The sequence below is a fragment of the Apodemus sylvaticus genome, chromosome 11 (assembly GCF_947179515.1).
Source record: "Apodemus sylvaticus chromosome 11, mApoSyl1.1, whole genome shotgun sequence".
In the NCBI taxonomy this organism is placed as follows: Eukaryota; Metazoa; Chordata; class Mammalia; order Rodentia; family Muridae; genus Apodemus; species Apodemus sylvaticus.
Genome location: NC_067482.1, coordinates 31,670,314 through 31,691,156, shown reverse-complemented (window position 1 = coordinate 31,691,156; position 20,843 = coordinate 31,670,314).

Below are 20,843 nucleotides of genomic sequence, written 5' to 3'. Positions count from 1 at the left end.
AACTGCATTTCACACCACATCTGACAAAGGTACTATTTATGATGAAACTTATTTTTGTGGCTTTACAACTAAATATGGTTTGAAGTCAAGTCTATTATGAAACTAAAGTATGCAAAGATGCTAGACTTCCAAATGTAAATCTATAGATTTAGTTATTACTTAGTGAAAATAGGTCATATTCTTTTAAATAAAATTAATACTAACATTCCAAAAATACACCAGTTATTGCTCACAGATTGGACTGCGTACGCTTTTCTTAGTATTGCATTAACTGCAAAAATTTCCATTTCAGCTTAGCAGTAGTCTTGCTTATATTTACTGAGTGCTTTTCAAGATTCACTATAAATATCCTCAGGTTTTAAAGATGATCTTCCTGAAAATATTCAAAGCAGAATTCAACAGAAAATATTTTTTCTCATTCACTGTTTTGGGTAGAGTCAGTAAGCAACACAATGTTTTTCAAGTAAATGAGGAAGTTGCCTATTTTCCAAAATGTTATCTAGGTTGGATGTACTTTATAATCCAAACTCTGATACACTAATTAGTAACAATTAGCTCTTTATTTGTTATTAATTTGTTTTTAATTTGTTTTTAATCATTTTTGTTATCAATCACTCAGAGTTGTTATTAAAAAAGGTGGTAGAAATATTCAAGAGTTTGTACTGTAGATGAGACAGAGTGGAGAAGAAAAGTCATAATTGAATATTTAATGTGAAATAAAACATAATTGAATGTTTAATGTGAAAAAAGAAAAGGATCTTGGATGAAGCTGGAAAGACAGATACTGTCCTTTACCAACATCCTTTGTAAATATCAGAAATTAAGTAGCTAATATTAAGATCTTCTCTAGATGTTACTACATTGACTTAATTTTATTTTGTCTTTTAACTTTCTGTGTTTTGTTTTATGTTTGACTAGACAAGGTCTTTCTCTGAAGCTGGGGATGGTAGGCTGTTAATTGGGTTAATCTGTATCATGCATTCATCATCCAGCCTCAGCTTCTAGGGTTTTGAGATGACAAGTGACTGTCACCATGCGAGTAACTTATGTCTTCATAAGATAAAATGCTGAGATAGATGAATGACTACATGACCAACAGACAATACGATCTACTTAAAAACTGAAAAATATTAAAATCAATTTGGTTGACAGAGTTCAAAGCTCTTTTGGAGGACCCAAATGGGTTGTCAGAGCTCTTCTCGGTGGTTCACACATAGGTTTAACTCCAGTTCCAGGAAATAGGAAATGCTTATGTGAATTCTGTAGGTGCTCTCACATACATACTCACACACACACACACACACACACACACACACACACACACACACACACACACACAACACACACATACACACAAAAGAAAATAAATATTTTTAGAAAACATGGTTGGCTATCAAACACTGTTATCAAAATAATAAACCTTGTACTGAATTCTCAAATGTTTCATTAGTAAGCCTTGGGATTGAATCATCTTAAAAACATGCCACAAAATCCTCTCTGAAGTAGTCCTGTTTCATTTTATTATATGTCTGAATTTATTTGTAAAATTATTAAAAAGCAAGATTTGAAAAGTAATTTTTTAAACATTGAATAGCAGACACAGATATATAGTAATATGCTATAAATGCTTGGTAATTCTGTCTCTGTCTCTGTCTATCTCTGTCTCTTTGACTCTCTGTCTCTGTCACTCTCTTCATTTTCTTTTTTATTCTCTATCACCTAAGGTCTTGGTATATAGGAATAAATTTAATATATTCTCTTTGTATACAGCAATGGAGAAATTTTATGTAATATAAGCTACACTGATAAAACTGCTAAAGAAAATATAGAAACTATAATATTTATTTCATTTATCAATTTTGTTAATTTTATAAGAGAATATCAGTAGATAAGTATAAATATTGTTTGTATGCATATAATGTAGATATTCTGAACAACAAATTAGAGAAAGAAAATGTTTTCTGAAAAGAGGAACTACTCACAGCTTTATATTTCAGTTCATAAGTCTTGATTAATATAAGAATGAAACATTTTTTCCTTTATTCATATTAAATTATTGCAATTTCTTTAATTTAAGTTCACACATTCTCACAATTTAAGAATTTATCTTGCACAGATTATCACTGCTATACTCCATTCTGTATCCCAGTTTTAACATTTGCTATCATATTCCGTTCCTCTGTATTATAAATCCTAGAGGGCACATTAGCTATGCTATAAGTGATAGAATTATGTGAAGGAAATAAAAATGCCTGATGCACAATTAAATATGCTTTTAAGGATCATATGTTAAAAAGTATACCCCCCCACACAAATAAATTTTGGCAATAATGTTTTTGGGTTTTACTTCCCTCCTTCCAGAAGGCCTTAGAAGGGAAGCATCCTGTCTCCTGTCACTACTTTCAAATCTGACCAAGAAGCACTTCCTCATGCTCAACTGAACTTCCTAGTGTCATCATCGAGATCGTTTCTTTAGTTAATACTTCTTAAGCAAACCCATTTCAAAAGCACATCCCTAAAGAATGAAAAGTTGAGTCTTTACTTTTGAAAATTGACCAAATTGCATACATTTCCTTAAAAGAAAGGATCATAAGGTCAGGAATGAGTATCTTCAAAGACACGAATCCCAAATATTAAAAGACAAACTCAATTTTAGCATGCAGATGTCTTGTCTTAAAGAAAACCTGACAACTGCAGGTTTGAGCAGCTTATTATATAGTTATTGCTGCCTCTTCAATAACTCATTTTGATATTTTGTAATTTGCCAAAGTGTGCCTTTGTGATCCCACAGGCTCTTAACTACTTTGTAATGAGTGTGTATGAACAGATGGAAAATGTTTTCAATTTCAGAGAAAACCACTAATGGCTGTCACCAGCTATTAGGAAGACTCAGGAGGCTCTGCTTTCCAAGGAAGGGTGTTGTCATGAAACTCTTCATTTTTTAATGAAATGTTTGCTCATTTATACCTAGATTGTAATTTAAGACTTCACAAGCCTAAACATCTTAGAACTATAGTTGGAAATTGTTCAGCGCGAAATAGCCTGGAAATCTAATCTCTAAAATATCAGTTGAAAATGAAAGTTCCAGTCTGGGTCATTTGACTAGAACAATGTGAACTTCTGTGAAAACAGTATCACCAAAGTGTAGAGATATATTTAAATAGAAATGTGAGATGAATCTTTAAGCTTTAGTGATTTTGAAAAAAAAGTATGGCTTCTCTTCTTGATCTGTATCCCAAGCAAATAAATCTTTTCAAAGCTAAGTACCTCATAATAGCGACTCATAGACAACACTGTTTGCAAAGGATATTGTATCCTATGTTCAAAGATATTTCCTAAGTTGTCAAAGTATAGAGCCACTATTTGACCTATCTACCTAAACACACACACACACACACACACACACACACACACACACACACACACAATCTTGGTCAAATATGTTGTAAGAGAAATGGATATAGCTGTGGACTAGTTAATTTATTTTGGTCACCTACCGCCCCCCCCCCCCCCGACACACACAATCTTGGTCAAATATATTGTGAAACAAACTGGTATTGTTTTGGTTTAAATAATTTATTTTGTTCACAATTACCCTCTGCCTTACCTATTAAAATTGTTTTGAAAAATGTGCAGTGCCTTATATTTGATATCTGTGATATTTTTGAGGCTCAATAGGCACAAATATGCAGGAATAGCATGTTATATACACACATTTTAGAAAAAAACATTTACTTTCTTACAAAGAAAATTCTGTTAATTAAGGTGACTTTTATTCCACATTTTTCATAACCAGAAAATGAATTTTTATTAGAGACATTCTCTTTCTATTACATAGGTAGCTAAATACCATCCAAAAGCAGACAATTATACAACTCTTAAAATTATGAACACAATGTGAATATTTATAAACAAGATTATTGACAGATATATGTGCCCTTAATGATTTTTTGGTAGAAAAAACCACTAAGAAATTTATGTGATTTAGTAATTTGCCAAGGGTATACTGGCTATTATTCAATCTACCTCAATGTGAAGACCAACTATCACACAGTAGTGCTTCTTGTAGCATACTGCAGAGTAGTAGCAATGTTTCTCGTAATACAGGAGAGAAAATTACCACATTAAAAATAAAAATACCCTGCAGTAATCTATTTTGTTTAAATAATTTTTTTGCATAAAGATTTAGTTCTTTGGGAAAATATACCAAAACAAGATAAATTTCATGGAGAACATCATTCGATTACCCAATACAAAATAATCACTCCTCCAAATATACATACAAATTTTTCATAAAAGAAACCATACATGTAACATTATGCAGGATGAACTAATTTTATTTTGTATGTGTATATATGCACATACATATACCTATATCTAGGCAACGAACACAAGAAATATAATTTTTATTAGATATTTTCTTTGTTTATATTTCAAATGGTATCCACTTTCCTGGATTACCCCTGAAAACCCTCAATCCTACCCATCTCCCCCTGCTAACCTATAATTTTAAATCTTGAAATACAAAATTAAAATAAAAATTGCACGTTTTATTTATAATTATTTTTCTAATGAGTGGATTATTTCTATTTAATTTTCCTAACTTCTCTTTCTTCATTTTTTAATCTGATTTTGCTATTCTTTATTTTTTAATGATATCCTTGGCATGGAACACTTAATATCTCTTGTAATTTTTAGATAGTATTTTAGCATTTTTTTTCCATTTTGGTGAATGTTATTGTTTTTTTTAATTGAATATCATCTTCATTTACATTGCCATGGTAAAACCTTTCTCAATTTCCCCCCTCCCCAAAGACCCCAACCCCTCCTCCCTCCTCCTGCCTCCACATATATGTCCCTCCACCTGACACATTCCCACCTCCCCGTCCTTGGTTTCCCTTTGTTCCAGACTGTTGAGCCTTTACCTGACCAAGGACCATTTCTCCCACTGATGCCCAACAAGGCCTTTCTATGCCACATTTTTGGCTACAAAAATGTGTGCCTCTTAGTTGACGGTTCAGTCCCTGGAAGTCCTGTGGCATTTGGATGGCCGAAATCATTGTTTGTCCCATGGGACCGTAAGCCCCTTCAGCTCTTCTGGACCACCCTCCACCTCCTCCATTGGAGATCCCATGCCCAGTCCAATAGTTGGTTGCTAGCATCTTCCTCTGTATTTGTAAGTCTCTGGCAGGGCCCCTCTGGAGACAACCATTTCATGCTCGTTTTGGTACACACTTCTTGTCGTCCTTAGTAGTCTCGGGGTTTGTTGACTATTTATAGGATGAATCCCCAGGGAGGGCAGTCTCTGGGTAGTCTTTACTTCAGCTCATGTAAGTATGAAGTAAAGTTTAAATGAATTTATTTTTCATATGTTGAAATTTCTTATAGTATTTTAACTACTTTATCATGGAGAATGATCATAAGTCTCTTTTTTCATCCTCCTGCAAGATCTGAGCACCCTTTTCTGTAGCTGCCAGCAGCCACATGTAAACCGGGTTACCTGTTGAGAGAATTTTGGGGTTATAGGGAAGAGGGGCGAAAAGAAAGTGCGGCTAAGACAATGTTCACTGATCAAAGCCGTAAACTTTAATGGCGCCAGACCTTTTAACAGTTTGGGCAAACCCTTCCCCCCAGACTCCAGGCTGAGTTCCGGTGGAAGTTGTCTAGCTTCTCTTGGAGGTCCTCGTCTTGACTGCTCCGGCAGCTGGGTGGGTCACCTGCTTAATTCAGGAATTCCTAGACCTGGAGGAACAATGAACTTAACCTTTACTACGAGCGCTCCACCCTAGGTGGAGCAGGATCCTGGCTTTCTGGGAGAAGTTAACCTTGACCAAAGTCAAACTCTGACCAAGTGCAAGACTGCCCCAATATGGCTCTGTACACTTTTCTTGTCTCACCTGACTATTTTTTAATAGAGCATACTTATTACATAAATTCTTATTTGGAGTTAGCTATCCTGATATTAAAAGTCTACTGAAATATGGTATATTTAATATTGGTATATTTGCCCCATCTACCCTCACAAAATGAATCTTCTTTCTGATGTATGATAGCACTCTCACTAGGAATACCTCCCCTAATTTTTTGGTAACAACCAGGGCCCTGTCACTCTGGAATATAATACTCAGTAAAAATTATTTTCAGAAAACAGACATAATATCCATTTTCTTAGTCATAAGAGCTAAGCATGTGTTTGTCATTATAGTATTACAATAAGAATTGTAAGAGAATGGTAAGGGAAGAAAGAACCACAGAAGAGTTGAATATAAAATTTAAAGAACATGTATTAAAGAAAATCAAAAATAATTTGCAATGTTTATACTTATTTTAATGGAAAGTTGTAGAAAAGAAAATCAAATGTATTTTAAAGAATAGCTATAATATAACATTATATATAATAATGAATAGGAATGAAATAAAATGAAGAATTGGCTGTGTATTTGAGCATGGTATGTGAAGGCTGGCATAAATGTTGAAATGGAGACTGATAACACAAAGGCCTTTTTAAGTTCTCTAAGAAAGAGACATTGTATTGTATCAAGTTGTGGTAATGTGATGAGTAATGAGACTAATATTTTAAGAAGAAATCCATAAGTCCTTGCAACAAAAGCAAAGAGCTCTTTGTGTTGCATGTTTCAGCCCAAAAGGAATCACAATCTAGATTACATAAAATTCTCAACATCATATGGAAAAAGAAAAAAAGAGGATAACTAAAACAATTTTTAACAATAATAAACTTCATCCCTGACCTCAATCTGTACTACAAAGCAATAATGATAAAATCCACATGGTATTTGTACAAAGACAGACAGGTTGATCAATAGAATACATTTAGAAAACCCAGAAGCCAATCCATACAACTATGGACACTTTAGTTTTGACAAAGCCAAAAAAACTACAGTAGAAAAAGATAACATCTTCAATAAATGGTGCTAGTCTAACTGGTAGTATGTAAGTAGGAGAATGAAAATAGATTCATATTTATCACCATGCACACAGTTCAAGTCCAAGTGGATCAAGGACCTCCACATAAAGCAGCAATATACTGAATCTAATAGAAGAGAGACTGGGAAAGAGCATGGAACTCTTTGTCACAGGGAAAATTTTCCTGAAGAGAAGAACATCAATGGCTTAGGCTCTAACATCAACAACAGATAAATGGGACTTTATGAAATTGAAAAGCTTCTGGGAGGCAAGAGGCACCACCAGCAGGACAAATCTGCAACCTACAGATGGGGATGACTGGAGCAAAAAATGCCCAACATTGGGGAAAGGGAACTTTCAAGAGTTCACCTTCAGTAGATAGACAGGGCTTCCAGTGGAGCGACAGGATTACTAACCTACATTCAAAATTACTTACCCAGAATTGTTCCTGTTTAAAAGAACTGCAAGGACAAAAAATAGAGAAGAAACTGAAGCAAAGGTGGTCCAATGACCAGTATATCTTGGGATTCATCTCATTGACAGACTCCAAGGCCTGAAACTACTATGTTATGATGTACTTACAGATAGGACCCTGACATGGCTTTCCTCAAAGAGGCCCCATGAGCAGCTGATTGAGACATCAGTAGATATCTACACCCAACCATTGGACTAAAATTGGGGACCTGTATGGTTGAATTAGGGGAAAGCCTGAAAAAGCTGAAAGGGAGAGCGATGCCATAGGAAGACCAACTAACCCAAACCCCAGGGAGCTCTGAGAGACTGAGTCACCAACCAGGAGCATACCTATGCTGGTCCCAGGCCCCTGGCACATATGTAGCAGGAGTCTGTCTGGTCTGGCCTCAATAGGAGAAGATGTAATTAATCTTAGAGAGACTTGAGGCCCGAGGAAATGGAGAGGTCTGGTGGGGAGAAAGCACCCTCTTGGAGGAAAGGGGGAAGAGGAATAGAATGAGGAACTGTGAGATAGGGGACAAAGGGGGCAACAGTTTGAATGTAAATAAATAAAATAATCTACATAGAAAGACAACTGTCAGTATGATCTAAAAGTCCTCATTGGGAGACCATGAATATTTTCCTAAAAGTAACAATCCAAATAAATGTAAATTAATGGTTGAGAATCAGTAACAAAGGGCTTTCAAAAGGTTTATTACATTACATGAAAGACACACTGCTTTCTCTGGAGCATAGATCAGACCAGAAATCATTTGGCTAATTCCACAGCAAGCACAACTGCACCAGTGTGAACATCTTGCCTCATAGTATAGCACTTATGATTAAGTACTGCACAGTGAATATAAATGACTGTGTGATGTAGCGTTAGTAGACCAGTGTCAGCAAACCTCTACAAAGACCAGTAAATAGTGGCAAGGTGAACCAATGCCACAGTGTCATCCACTGTCAGGTTATACTTATATCCCTTCCAAACATCACATGCCATCTCAAGTGTCTGCTATAGCAGAACATCACATGCGCTTTTCCTAAGCAGCTACAGAAAAATATCATGTGTCTATTCTCAGAAAAAAATGTCCTCCTATATGTCTGCATCAGCAAAGACATCCTCTTGTAAGACAGTTTTCAGGAAAAAAAATCACATGACACAACTGATTCTCCAAAGAAACAAAATATTTCCACTTCAGTGTGTGCTCTGCCCTAAGTGGGACATCTGCATCATCATCAGCTACAAGGCTCCAAGAACAGTATTGAATCAAGTGTAGAAAGAATTTTGAACTGCAGGAAGAAGAAAGTTGTGAAATGTTATAACTGTTGCATTCAAACTGACAGTAGCCATAATTACCTGCAATACTTATGCAAAACATGATGCCAGTCAAAATTCCAGCATCAATAGAGGAAGGATATATGAGACCCTATCCTCAGCTGAGGGGATATCATAGATGATGAGGTTAATTAGTCATTATTTCTTGGCCTTGCAGCCACTTGTAGTGTGCCTAGTACATTGAACAGCACCATATTCAATTACCATATGGATAAGAACAGCCCTAAGTGAACTTTGAGTAATATTATAAAACGAAACTGTGAGCTAAATTGGACAGTCAGTAACCATAAATACCACTCAGCTATAAACAGTGTGACCAACAGCAGAGACCCCTCAACATGATACTTATACACTAGTGGCACACATATTTTAGGAGTAATAAATCATTTTCATTTTTAGAACACTCCTTGACTTAGACTCACTATTTGACAATACTATAGTGGTCAAGAACCTGACAGCAGATTGGTTAAAGGCATAGAGGAAAATATACTGCTGCCATTCTGCTACAGGAACGTAACAATAAAAACAGGTCCCAATGCCACAGTGCTAAACCCATATACAGAACATCATTCAACCCTCACCAAGGAAACCTCGTGCATAAGATGCTAATTAATATAGAAATCAACAATTGGACAATACACTCAGCTCTAAATAAAATGTGTTTATTAAAGCATCCTTCCCATAATGCCAAGAAATATACATTGGAAAAGTAAAAATATTGTAATAGCCAGAGCTGGTGGATGAAGGACTATAAGTGTACTGTGTCTCCAGACACAACAGGGTTGATAAACATACAAACTTACAGAGCATGTGACAACACACAGACCTGTACTGGTTCAAATCAGACAAAATGGCAGCATGGAGGAAAGGAAGCAGAAATAAAGTCCTATCTGTAAACAAGAATCTATTTGCAAGACATAGTGATGGGCAAAGTGAAAATCAATTTTCTTCAGTAGAGTGTCAGTGGGTATATCAAAAGTACAAGAATGCTCCAGTTCAGACCCCATTCCCAGGTGTAGTTGGCCAACGTGAAATTATTTGTGTGTGTTTGTGTGTGTGTGTGTGTGTGTGTGTGTGTATGTATGTGTGTGTGTGCGTGTGTGTGTGTGAATGAATGCATGTGTGTGTGTCTGTGTAAATTAATGTGTGTGTGTGTGCGTGTGTATGAATGCATTATTTGAGGATTCAGTTTTATATGACTTTCAGGTAAGTGATTATTTGAAGAAGCTTCTACTGCAGTAGGTCTCCACATGACCCTTTGAATGGCTCTGAGTTTGAACGGTCCCTGTACTCTCTTACTGCTCACCTTCTCTCCTCCTCCCCATTTGATCCTTCCATTCCAGCTTCTACAACAGGATTATTAGAATTGTAAATGTATTCATATTGAAGTTTTAAGAGGTTCCTAACGCCTTAGATTAAAATTTAGCCTGCCTGAAGTGCTTTATACCACTATGCATGACTGACTCCTGCTAAATCCCTAATTACACTTACTCCCCATCTCTCCTCCAATCACCCAGTTATTTATATGGTTGGTTGAATGTATAAACATATCTTTATTAAGTTTAAATGAACATGCTAAACCTATGACCTTAGTAAATAGAGCCCCAGTCCCCTTTACCTGGTTTTCTCCTTTTGTTTCTTATTATTCTTCTATGCCTTTTAAAGAAAGTGGCCTTCCTCACAGTTTCTGTTGATTATTTGTGGTGTGTGTGTGTGTGTGTGTGTGTGTGTGTGTGTGTACATTTTTTGCCATTTTCAGCAATTACAGTAGGTATTCATTAAGTAAAGGACAGTGATTGTTTTGGCTGTGCTAACATTTCCTGTTAGGTATTCTTTATGATGTGTAGTATACTACAGGTGTTCAGTAAATATATTTTGGACTGAGTGATTTCCCATTACAAGCATATTAAACAACTAATTGTCAATACAACTAACATAAATGAAGTTTGACAAGACATTTAATGTGTCTGTTTTATGTTATTGTTTATATTCAGTTAAAATATGTTATCTACCCTCTTTTCATATACCTTCTTTCTTCTGCTCCTCTACTTTCTTCATTACTTCCATATTTACAGCCTATCTTTTTTTAATTAATCCACATATACCATACGGAAGAAACAATAAACAAACAAACAAACTGATCAACAGCTTATTCTTTACCAAATAGAGGGATATCGTATATTTATTTAGCATTCCATACCTCATGTTTGTTCACCCAAGTTTTCCTTGTATTTCAGAATTTTGGCAGTTGCATTATTTGTATATATCATTTCATTTGTATATTGTCCACTTTTACCTTATCAAATGGCTGATATGTAAAGAATTTCTATAATTTCCACATGTTTTATTTCACTTAATTCTTAAAGATAATCCAGTTTCACAGTTCAGAAACATATTTAGTAAGTATTAATGGAATTACACATTAGAAAGAGTTTTCCGAGAGTTCAGTCAAATGCCACCCCTCTCATGTATACTGACATTTATACTGACATCCCCAGACTAAGACTAATCCTGATTCAGTGAGTAAACAAGCTATTGACTTTTAGAGAACTGGTACACTTACTGCTCTGCATATTTCCTATTGGCTGTAAAGGTCCTCGAAGGTTTGCATTCTTGAAGAATGCAACAGTTTTTGAATACCAGGAGAAAACATTTTTCCTTGTTAATTATTTCAAACTTTGAAATATCCCCAAACAGAATGCTAGACTTATGCTTGCAGTCTCTATTTACAGGTGGCACATGCCACCTACGCATACAAATGTCTGTTTGTGATTTTCAAAGTCAGTCTCAGGGTCCCAATGCACCTCTTGAAGTAAGTTTTCTTTTGTCATGAAATTTATAACTTGTTTACAGCAGAGGAGTTTTCACAAATGAGGACTGGGTGAGAAAAGCACTTTTTATTTCCTGTACCCCAGCTTAAACTAACACATTACTGACTATATTGGTTTACACTGGTTAATGTGTGGTTCATATTCTGGTTCATTTTCCTGCAATAGCAACCTGATTTCAGTTTTCTTTATTATGTATTAATTTTAACAGAGAAGATCTGGTACCTCTCCCTCTAAAATTTGGAGCTGATATTTTATTTGATTGAGGGATTCTTTCACCAGGACGACATTTGATCTTTCTAGGTCATAATGGAGGACTTGGGATCACATCAGTTTTATTGCCACACATTTTCTTTTGTATTAGTTATTATTTCACTAAAGAAATATCAACTTTATCTAAGGAAAACAATGATGATTTGACATATTTCCTCCTTTCTGAAAGCCAGAAACCTGGATTAGCTTCTTATTTTTTTTGTTTTTGTTTTTCTTTTTTTGGTTTTTTTTGTTTTTGTTTTTGTTTTTTAATCAAGGACTTCTATACAGCCTTGTATTGAGGCTACAGTCAAACTATACAGTGATGGCTGAAGTGGAAATTTCTGGCTATGTCATGTGATGCAGACTTACATGGTGTTTTGCTGAGGCAAGACCTGTGGGAGGAAATGTGATGGTTGAAGAGAACATAAATAAGACTCAACAGACAGTGATGATGCACCTGCATAGCTAGCTTTGCAACACTTCATTGGTCTTTAGTGGTTTCTCCTATTGGCCTGGAAGTTTCTACTAGATCACACCATTGTGCTGATTCTTGTTTTCTATCCTGACTCTTCAGAACTGAACTGCTGGTATCCTGGCAGAGATTGGAATCCTCCCCCTCCAAATTACTTTTAAACAGGTTCACATGCCATGCTTCTATTTAACATTTTTTTTTAATTTTTTTATTCGATATAATTTATTTACATTTCAAATGATTTCCCCTTTTCTAGCCCCCCACTCCCCTAAAGTCCCGTAAGCCCCCTTCTCTTCCCCTGTCTTCCCACCCACCCCTTCCCACTTTCCCGTTCTGGTTTTGCCGAATAATGCTTCACTGAGTCTTTCCAGAACCAGGGGCCACTCCTCCTTTCTTCTTGTACCTCATTTGATGTGTGGATTATGTTTTGGGTATTCCAGTTTTCTAGGTTAATATCCACTTATTAGTGAGTGCATACCATGATTCACCTTTTGAGTCTGGGTTACCTCACTTAGTATGATGTTCTCTAGTTCCATCCATTTGCCTAAGAATTTCATGAATTCATTGTTTCTGATGGCTGAATAGTACTCCATTGTGTAGATATACCACATTTTTTGCATCCACTCTTCTGTTGAGGGATACCTGGGTTCTTTCCAGCATCTGGCAATTATAAATAGGGCTGCTATGAACATAGTAGAACATGTATCCTTATTACATGGTGGGGAATCCTCTGGGTATATGCCCAGGAGTGGTATAGCAGGATCTTCTGGAAGTGAGGTGCCCAGTTTTCGGAGGAACCGCCAGACTGCTTTCCAGAGTGGTTGTACCAATTTGCAACCCCACCAGTAACATTTTTTTATCCCAGACCTTTCGATGGTGGGCAAGCCGGGGTTTTGAAGCATTTGAGAACTTTATAAAATGTAGGTTTAAAAGGCCTACAAATTGTTGTCTCAAAGAGCTAAAAAATAGATAGATAACTCAAAGCCATGGAAATTAGAAGGGATTTTGGGCCTTTGCATTGGAATTTTGTCCCTATCTCTGCTTTCCCTCAGAATATGAGAGACTGTGATGTGGAATGGGGAGATGAGAGACATTACATGGCCTTTTGGTAATATCTGAAGCCTTAACTTCTTTTAGGTAATTAGTAGTAGTATTATCCTACCAGTTAATTCACATTCAGTGTGTGTTTTTCAAAATTTCACATTTAACTTTTAGTGCCTTCCAAATATTGCTTTTATACTTTAAGATTTCATAGTTCTTATTATTGTGATTTTTAATGTATCAGTTATATTATTGTGGCATTAACACAAAATTCAAAAAGTTCATTCATTACAGCATGTATACACATTTAATAATGAGATTATAATTTCATCAATCCACAATCAGCTGCAATAGAATAAAACAGAAACACAGTTGCATTCATGGTTTTGTAAAATACTCAAAGATGAAGAAGAGATATACTGGTCCAAGAGAATCTCATGACATGATCTGGATAAGGGCAAACATGTTTTACTGGTAGTAGAAAATTAGTTTCTTTAGCCCCTGTCACATTTCCTGACCCCGTACTATAAAAAATTGGCTCATTGGTACAACCACTTTGGAAATCATCTGGTGGTTCCTCAGAAAGCTGGGCACCTCACTTCCAGAAGATCCTGCTATACCACTCCTGGGCATATAACCAAAAGATTCCCCAGCATGTAATAAGGATACATGTTCCACTATGTTCATAGCAGCCCTATTTATAATTGCCAGAAGCTGGAAAGAACCAAGGTATCCCTCAACAGAAGAGTGGATGCAAAAAAATGTGGTATATACACACAATGGGGTAGTATTCAGCCATTAGAAATAATGAATTCATGAAATTCTTAGGCAAATGGATGGAGCTGGAGAACATCATACTAAGTGAGGTAACCCAGATTCAAAAGATGAATCATGGTATGCACTCACTAATAATTTGATATTAACCTAGAAAACTGGAATACCAAAAATATAATCCACACATCAAATGAAGTACAAGAAGAGCAGAGGAGTGGCCCCTTGTTCTGGAAAGACTCAGTGAAGCAGTATAGGGCAAAACCAGAACAGGGAAGTGGGAAGGGTTGGGTGAGAAGAGGGGGAGGGAAGGGGGCTGATGGGACTTTCGGGGAGTGGGGGTCTAGAAAAGGGGAAATCATTTCAAATGTAAATAAAAAATTTATCGAATGAAAAAAAACCCAACAATAAAAAAAATTGGCTCATTAAATTCTATTTCATTTTGTTTGTTTGTTTGTTTTTCTTTAGAAGAAGATTTACTTAGAACTATGAAAAGCCAGACTAGAAATAGTTTTCCATGGTACTGATGGATGATTTCTATTAAATGCTGAAAGTTAAAGAAACAGGGGGGCATGCATCTTAAGGAGTGGGGAGGTTGGGGAAGGGAAGGAGAAGAGGAAGGGAAAACTGTGATGGGGATGCATTTTACAAGAGATGAATCTATTTTCAATAAAAAGGAATATATATATATATACAATTTTACAAGCCTCAAAAATTATATATTGTAATCCTTTGTAATTACCTTAAGAGATCTATTTTATTCTAATAATTTATGAAAAGAAAATATATATTCATTTGCATTTACTATAAAACTAAGAATATGAGGATATAGTAAGGCTTAAGATCATTAACACAAAACCCAAGAAAGGATAAATGCAGTTTTAAGAATGCTACATATAATGTATAGTAATAAAACAATAGTGATATTTCAAAATAATTATAAGGTCAGTTTTGAAACACTGATTATGGGATATTTTTATTTTGTGTTACTTAGTTGAGGCTTTTATGAAATCAGATTTTATAAAATCGACTTTACCACTTTCTGAATGACTGCTTGTTTGGAGTTCCTGTGAGGACAATGCCCTTACCCATCATCAGTGTCACTTTCTGCATATTGTTCACTTCCCCTGGACATTTGATTGATGATATTGCTTCACATCCTTAGCATATTCTTTTCAGTGTACTGGAATGTTTTCTGCCCACCTCTGTCTTCTCAGAGATATTTTACTATTTCTCATTTCATATCTATCTATCTATCTATCTATCTATCTATCTATCTATCTATCTATCTGTCTGTCTGTCTGTCTGTCTGTCTGTCTGTCTGTCTGTCTGTCTAAAGACACACAAAGTTTTGTATTATATGAAAAACATATATTTGTTCATTACATTCTGTCATTTTCTGCCAAGTGTGATGATCCTAGTTCAATCCTGAGACCCACATATTGCAATGAGAAAACTATTTCATGCAAGTCCTCTTTTCACTTCTGTCCACAGATCATGCCACTCATACTGCTCTCTCTGTCCTGCCCTCCCTCCCTCTGTCTCCTCCCCACACACATACACACAAAATTCATGTAATAACATTTTAAAAATATGTAATTATTGAAAATGATATAAGCAGAATCAGCTTCTAAGGTTTATAGTTTCATGTTTATCTTTGCTCACATGTTTTGAGATCCTAACATACCTTAATTACATTTGTAAAAATGTTTAAAGTTTTACACTGAAAAGGAAAACCTGTGGCTCCTGGTGAGACAGCAGAGCTGATGCTCTGACTTGTGTGCGACGCAGAAGAGAAAAAGTTCATGTCCTGTGTTCCCAATTACAACTTCTACATATTGCACAAGTTGTTCTTTTTCTTTAGTTTCTCACCCATCTCATCAAAAACCTACATTGCATGCACCATTGTGAATGCCATAGCCTGAAGCAGAATAGCTGAGCTGTAAGATACAGCCTCATTTACACTCACTGAGCTTGCTTCATGACCCCTTCGATCTTAAGCTCACTTTCCTTATCTTGAAGAGAAAAGCAGTTCTAAACATCAACTTTTCTTTGACTGCAGAGAAGAGGTAATGGTTACTCTAAACATACGGAATCTTTAAACCCTGGAAATAATCATTAATACTTTCCTCTCTACACTGTTTTTCAAACAAAGGGTAACAAGACATGTATTGTCCTCAGGCTTAACATTTTTCATCTTATTCCCTGAGACCAGCCTTCTGGACAGCACAAGTCTGGATTCCTCTGTTACTAATGATCACTGTCAAATATTTGACCTGCTGATGACTGTCTTCCCCTTGTCATGCGGGTGGGCCACATGAGAAGGTGAGTGGGATATAACTAGTCATTAATTGGTGCTATTCTGCCATAGGGCATGTGGAGTCAGCAAAGCAGGAATCTCTGAATTTTCACCATCTACCAAAGTTCTTAAGACAGATGACATAGTTAACTATAGCAGTTTCCAAATGTAGTAAAATAAGTAAATAAATAAGTAAAGCTCATCTATAACTTAAATGAGTAGGATGATCTTCTGGATTCCTATTTCCAACAGCTCCTAACACAGGCCACTTTGTGTTACTGGTTGTATCTTGTCTCTCATAATTCTCCCATGTTTTTGTTTCTTTGCTGTCCCACTTTGATTTTATTACTCTGTTTGTATTATAGATTTCCAGAGACTCCTGTCAGGATAATAAAATCACTACAGCAGATTTGGACCACATAGTATTATGTCTTATGATCCAAAAGAAATAGACTACATCTCTTGCTATCTCTTTAAATATTGTACTTGATACTTTTTTTGTTGATGTGGATTTTTTTTTTATTAGCCAGAGAATTTTGTTTTAGGAAGTCATCCTAACTTAAGCTAGGTAGACAAGAACAGGTGTGTGGTGTGCACGTCAATGGGATTTTAAAGAAGGACTGATGTGAAAAGGGAATTGGAATTGAGGAAGAAGTCAATACAGCCAACATCTCTTTAGGTGATCTCTTTAGGTGAACAAATCTAGGTTTAGATTTCCTATGGAAATGCCTAGGCTGATGAATAGCACGAACAAATTTATAATCAAAATCTAGGCTCATTTACTTTCAGTAGCAAAGGAAAAACCGTTCCATGAGAAAAATGGGAGAAAACAGTTAGTGGGAATTTAAAATAGACTTCTAAGAAGACCTGTAATTTGTTTCCTAAGGAGAAACTTGGAGAAGCACAAAAAAGCTTGTTATTGACTACATATACAAAAAATACAAGCAAATTTTTCAAATCAGATCAGAGGTGAGAAGATTAAAATAAGGTAACACACTTCCCCCATGGGCTTCATATATCTTAGTGGTTAGTTAGTGAGGACAGTGAGAAAATCACTTTTTTTTTTATTTGATATAATTTATTTACATTTCAAATGATTTCCCCTTTTCTAGCCCCCCCCCACTCCCCGAAAGTCCCGTAAGCCCCCTTCTCTTCCCCTGTCCTCCCTCCCACCCCTTCCCAGTTCCCCGTTCTGGTTTTGCCAAATACTGTTTCACTGAGTCTTTCCAGAACCAGGGACCACTCCTGCTTTCTTCTTGTATCTCATTTGATGTGTGGATTATGTTTTGGGTATTCCAGTTTTCTAGGTTAATAACCACTTATTAGTGAGTGCATACCATGATTCACCTTTTGAGTCTGGGTTACCTCACTTAGTATGATGTTCTCTAGCTCCATCCATTTGCCTAAGAATTTCATGAATTCATTGTTTCTAATGGCTGAATAGTACTCCATTGTGTAGATATACCACATTTTTTGTATCCACTCTTCTGTTGAGGGATACCTGGGTTCTTTCCAGCATCTGGCAATTATAAATAGGGCTGCTATGAACATAGTAGAGCATGTATCCTTATTACATGGTGGGGAATCCTCTGGGTATATGCCCAGGAGTGGTATAGCAGGATCTTCTGGAAGTGAGGTGCCCAGTTTTCGGAGGAACCGCCAGACTGCTTTCCAGAGTGGTTGTACCAATTTGCAACCCCACCAGCAGTGGAGGAGTGTTCCTCTTTCTCCGCATTCTCTCCAACACCTGCTGTCTCCTGAATTTTTAATCTTAGCCATTCTGACTGGTGTAAGATGAAATCTTAGGGTTGTTTTGATTTGCATTTCCCTAATGACTAATGAAGTGGAGCATTTTTTAAGATGCTTCTCCGCCATCCGAAGTTCTTCAGGTGAGAATTCTTTGTTTAACTCTGTACCCCATTTTTTAATAGGGTTGTTCTGTTTTCTGGAGTCTAACTTCTTGAGTTCTTTATATATATTGGATATTAGCCCTCGAGAAAATCACTTTTATTATATTTATTCTCACATACACATATGCATGAACTAGTACATTTTTGATTATATTTGGATATTATAACTAAATATGCAAAATGGTATTCCATTCATTTAAGAATATTTTAATGTAAATAAAATCAATATTAAAAACTTGAATCATTGTATTTTGAACTAGTTATATCGATAGTCACAGATAGAGCTCGGACTCAATTGAAGACTTGGTCCTTACGATAGAGCATCTTGTTGCAACTCTTCTTACTCTTGTATGTTCTCATTTTTTAACTGAGCAGTAGATGTTTCTGTCATTTTGTTAGGTGATGTGAACTCTTTACACCTTCAAAGCTCTCCTGGTTTCTAGCACTTTTAAGATATTTATTCCATAAGACAGGTTTTAAACTTGTATAAATGTGTGGAAGCCACATGAGGACTTCAGACATACTCCTTTATCACCCTCCATTTTACCACAATGGGAGTGCTAGCATTTTAAATAGGCATGACAAAACCTCTTTTCATTTGTTGGTTTGTTTACACTGAGTCTGAGTATCTTACTCATGCTAAAACAGCAAATTATTTTTTCCCATTGAGACATATCTCCAATTCCTCTGCTTATATTTAAAAAAAGTTTTTGACATTTGTTTTTAATGATCAATGATAAGAAGACTTTCCCTTTATATGTTAAAATATATTATGTAAAAATACATTAACTTAAATCATAAGTGCAATTTATAGTGTTAAATTCCTTTAGTTACACTTAGTAGTTGTTAGTATAAGGGGAACAACATGTGGCCCCTCTCCCTCTCATTCCACTATACAACTAATAATTCATTCAAGAATCTCAAATAGGCTTCTTTGAAGCTGATGAATATTCTCTTGAAAGAAGATTTCTCTTTTAAAGCTTGGAAGGTTAGGCAGAAGTGGTGCAGAGGTAGAGCAAAGTTTAAATTTATTCATATTAAATTGTCAATTTGGTCACATCTTAGAGACAGACTCTACTTTTCCTTACATATACATTTTGACCCATAAGCTAGGCAATTGTGAAGTAGGAATTTGATTCCAGCATACAAAATGCAAAAAGAAGAAAATATATTCATCACCAATCAGTATAAAGAGAAACATTTTTTGACCAAGGCTGAGAGTAGCACTAAGCTATGAATATAAAGAGAAATACTTAGAAGACAATTTGACAGCATATCCATTTAGCAAAATGTCAGTGATAGGACTATGCACGCCTCTGCCTTGGTCTCTAACAAGTTCTGCACTGGCAGTCATTATTTTGTTCTTAGGGAGAGACCTTGACAGCCAATCATAAAGCTGTTGATTATGCTCATAATGTAGGCATACTAACTGGTCAGTATTGTAAAATGCAGAGTTCACAACAGACACTATTAATGAGTTTTCTCCAATATCAGTCTGTTTAGTGCCTCCCACCACTATTAAACCTAGCCAGCAACAAAACCAATGGTAATACATCCATAAGGATAGGTTAAATTTCAGCTCAGTTCCAGGTTAATTGCTCTAGCATCTATAAATAAAGCTGTCCTGTAATAGTATCTTTTCATCTCATTCTAGTGGATAACAAATAGTTATGGGACTATTATTCCATTATTGGCCTGATAGTTTGGGAGGCATTTAAAAATCTCACTGACCAAATGCTCTTTGAAAAATATTATTTGCCTAACATTACTATTTATATTTTATAATCAATATCTTCTTGGAACAGTATTATCTTTTCATGTAGGTTCAACCTTTCCTTTCCTTTTTAATTCTGTTTAAATTTCATTTGCCAATCTTCATGCATGCTTAAACCTATTCATCCACAGTATTCCCTCCCTTAACCTTTACATCACATGTATTCTAATAATAATCCCGTTCTACATACATAAAATAAGTAAAAGTGATTACATAGATGAATGTTGAATTCTCAGGCCTAAATAGGACATTATGTCACCCCTTCATGGCTGAGAAAACAAATCAGAGAGAAGGCATTAAACATGTAAGAGCCAGAGGATGGGGGGAAGTTCAGGAAAATACTCTTTTGGATATGACACCCTATTTAACTCATAAACTCACAAGAGTTGTGGTATTTGTACAAGATCTAAATAAGACAGGGCTTGACAACAGTACATTATTGATAGGGAAAGGACTCATGAGGACCCATCCCTGACTGGGGAAATAGAGAGTTAATGTGTATTGGGGAGAAAGTGCTATTTTCCTTTATTGTGTAGCCATTGGTAAGTTGCCTCTTTCAAGTAAATAACTCCTATCCATGCTCATGAATAAACCTTAATTGAATGCCATGGTACACACACAAACACCCCCCCCACACACACACACATACACACAATCACTTGAAATTTTGATGCAATACATTTTAAACAAACCCATGATATCAAAAACGAAAACTTGAGAACTATCATGTTTAATGGGTTAATTTGGGAATTGTAATCTCACAATGGAAATAAA